The sequence below is a fragment of the Triticum urartu genome, chromosome 5A (genome assembly GCF_056163025.1).
Source record: "Triticum urartu cultivar PI428250 chromosome 5A, HENAU_Tu73, whole genome shotgun sequence".
NCBI lineage: Eukaryota > Viridiplantae > Streptophyta > Magnoliopsida > Poales > Poaceae > Triticum > Triticum urartu.
In genome coordinates this window covers 119,068,815-119,072,919 of record NC_141877.1, presented here as the reverse complement: position 1 = coordinate 119,072,919, position 4,105 = coordinate 119,068,815, and positions in this window count along the sequence as shown.

Sequence of the window (4,105 nt, the reverse complement as noted above, 5' to 3'; positions counted from 1 at the left end):
CATCTAAAAGTCCAAATGTCCATGCTACAAAAGAAAAGAATATGTGATGAACATGTTAGGCAGTATTCCACAACAATTTTTTTATCATTTACCTACTCGAGGACGAGCAGGAATTAATCTTGGGGATGGTGATACAAAACGTCAAAAAAGATGCAAAACATTTGCAATGGCGGAGCCATCAAACATGGTTCAGATTTTAGTTGCGTGTGCGATGCAGGACACACGGTTAATCCATTCACACTGTTTGCAATGAGGCAGAACAACAGAAACATGCAGCCATAACAATGTGTGTGCGATGTAGGACACGCGGTTAATCCATTTGAACTGTTTGCGATGAGGTAGAACAACAGAAACGGGCAGCCATATCAATGTGTGTGCTATATATGGCATACGGTTAACTCGGATGAACTGTTTTCGATTAGGGAACACAACAGAAATGGTTCAACTTAACAAGATGTGTGTGATATGCGGCATACAATTCACATGGATGAATTGTTTGCGACGATCCAAAAGAACACAAATGAGTCGTGTAAACAAGATGTGTGTGATACGTGGCAAACAGCCGACTCGGATGAACTGTTTGCAATGGGAAATTACAACACAGACGGTCAATGCAGCTACTTCGTGTGCGATTTTGTGTGTACAATTTTTTTTGAAAAATGCAAACTAGTTGCTTGCGGTGGCGGAGTATCGCACATGATGCGTCTGCGAGTACTCGTGTGCGACGATTAGTATGTTACACATACGTTTCCTTGTGTTAACATGTGTGTGAATTTGTAATATGGACAGTTAATATGCAAATGCCTTCTGGTCATCAGGCACACGCTTAAACTCAATGAACTGTGTACGATACTAATATTTTCCATGAAAATTTATGAACTTGGGTAACAGCATTTGAGTAACATATATATAGTGGTTACACTATTCAACAAAAGGAGGATCTTTGTAACACGGTTTTGACAACCATATGGTCCATATCTACATACTTAACATATATAGTAACAACTAGCACATTTTAAGAGGCTGAGGGCCAACAACCACAACTATCCACTGGAAGCAGCTTGATCACGGCGACTCGGCATCTCGTCAATGAAAAGGAAGAGCCCTCCTGTGCCTTGGTAGATCATGAGTAGAACACTATCTCCAATTTTCCAATATGGATGCATTGCCACAAGAAGCGAGAACTTGTTAATTTGAATGGTCCCATTTCTGTGGGAAATGCAGTACCTTGCAATCACTTTGGCGTTATTAGCAGGCACAAGTGTAATTCGACCATGCTGGGAAATCGATCCAGGAATTGCTACAGGGGGCAATTTTTGTTGACATGTAGAATAAAAACAATTGTAACATATCGTTGAAGATATATATATATAGTTTATGAGCATTGACACGTCTCCGTCGTATCTATAATTTTTGATTGTTCCATGCCAATATTATTTAACTTTCATATAATTTTGGCAACTTTTTATACTATTTTTGGGACTAACATATTGATCCAGTGCCCAGTGCCAGTTCCTGTCTGTTGCATGTTTTTGGTTTCGCAGAATATCCATATCAAACGGAGTCCAAACGGGATAAAAACGGAAGGAGCTTATTTTTGGAAAATATGGAAAATTCGGAAGGAAATCAACGCGAACCAGTGCCCGAGGTGGTCATGAGGCAGGGGGCACCCCCCTAGGGCGCGCCCCCTACCCTCGTGAGCCCACCGTAAGGCGGTTGACGCTCTTATTTTGCCGCAAGAAAGGTAATATTCAGAAAAAAAATCACGGCGAAGGTTTCAGGCCAATCGGAGTTACGGATCTCCATATATATACGAAACGGTGAAACAGAGCCAGAACAGAACGCAGAACTAGAGAGAAGCAGAGAAATAGATCCAATCTCGGAGGGGCTCTTGCCCCTCCCATGCCATGGAGGCCAAGGACCAGAGGGGAAACCCTTCTCCCATCTAGGGAGGAGGTCAAGGAAGAAGAGGAAGAAGGGGGCCCCTCTCCCCCTCTCCTCCGGTGGCGCCGGAACGCCGCCGTGGCCATCATCATCATCACCGCGATCTTCACCAACACCTCCGCCATCTTCACCAACATCTCCATCACCTTCCCCCTCTATCTACAGCGGTCCACTCTCCCGCAACCAGTTGTACCCTCTACTTGAACATGGTGCTTCATGCTTCATATTATTATCCAATGATGTGTTGCCATCGTATGATGTCTGAGTAGATTTTCGTTGTCCTATCGGTGGTTGATGAATTGCTATGATTGATTTAATTTGCTTGTGGTTATGTTGATGTCCTTTGGTGCCCATCATATGAGAGCGCGCGTGGATCACACCATAGGGTTAGTTGTATGTTGATAGGACTATGTATTGGAGGGCAAGAGTGACAGAAGCTTCAACCTAGCATAGAAATTGATGCATACGGGATTGAAGGGGGACCAATATATCTTAATGCTATGGTTGGGTTTTACCTTAATGAACATTAGTAGTTGTGGATGCTTGCTAATAGTTCCAATCATAAGTGCATAGAATTCCAAGTAAGGGATGGCATGCTAGCAGTGGCCTCTCCCACATAATACTTGCTATCGGTCTAGTAAAGTAGTCAATTGCTTAAGGGGCAATTTCGCAACTCCTACCACCACTTTTCCACACTCGCTATATTTACTTTATTGTTTCTTTATCTAAACAGCCCCTACTTTTTATTTACGTACTCTTTATTATCTTGCAAACCAATCCAACAACACCTACAAAGTACTTCTAGTTTCATACTTGTTCTAGGTAAAGCGAACGTCAAGCGTGCGTAGAGTTGTATCGGTGGTCGATAGAACTTGAGGGAATATTTGTTCTACCTTTAGCTCCTCGTTGGGTTCGACACTCTTACTTATCGAAAACTGTTGTGATCCCCTATACTTGTGGGTTATCAAGCATCAATATTAAAATAAGACTTTTTTCTAGGATTTTGTGCACACAATTGGTCTTGTTCAGTGTGTGCACCATAGGTCTAATTAATCCCATCCAAAATCCAGCGTTCATGCGTTGTGCTATCTCTGTCAGATTATCAACTAAGTTTATGACATGCTTCAAGTACTTCCAGTGAAATTTGGTATGCTTAGTAACATAAAGATCATTCACTATGCATCCAACTGTAACACCCCCAATGCCATGCTACAGTAATCCCCTGTTAATGGTGCCATGTCATCACATTACTATTGCTAATCTTCACTTGATCCAAATCACCTTTCAAATTCAAATCCAACCTAAAGTATAAAAATCATATTTGTCAGACATGAAATCAAAAATGTTCATCTTGTGGCAAATAATCATTTGTTAATATTGGTGGTGGACCAACATTTTTGCAATGTGTTTAAATGGCCTAAACCAATTAAAGCAGTGGCTAAAGCAACAGATTAAATGGCTTTTTAATTTATAAAAAATGCTACCTTTTTCAAAAGCCTCACAATTATTTTTGTGGCATTGCACAATAATTCTGTGGAACTATTTTAGCCAGTGGCATAATTTTGCTAAGTCATTAGTGGCTAAAAGAAAAGGCAAAAGCTGCTGGAAAAGAAAAAAAGAAAAGGAAAGGAAAAGGAAAGAAGAAGGAGAGGGAAAGCCCTTGCCCCACTTGGGCTTCGGCCCACCCGAGCCAGCTGGCCCAGCAGGCCAGCCCACACACCCTCCCCGGTCGCCTTCTCCTGCTCCTCAAGCCGTGTCACTACAGGGGCTGGCTCCCACCGAACCACCTCGCCGGCGACGACCCCCGCCACGAGAGATAAGTTCGCCGCCAGGGATGCCTCGAGCCCTCCCCCTCACCTACCGCCACATCCACTCCCCCTGGATGCCTCGCCATCCCCCTTCTCTCTTCCTCGCTCGCTCACTCCCCTCTCTCCGAACCGAGCGCGCCCGCTGCCATCCTCCGTCGTCACCACGGCCACCGGACCCGTCTCGCCCTCCTGACCTGTCCAGCAGCTCCGCCGTCGTCAGCTAACTCGTCCCCGTCCACGAGCGGAAGCCGGGGAGCACCATAGGCCGCGGATCGAGCCACCCCCTTTCGCCTCAGTCGCCGGTGATCTCCCTCCTATCCAACGTTTCTGCAGCTCCTAAACCACCACGGGCC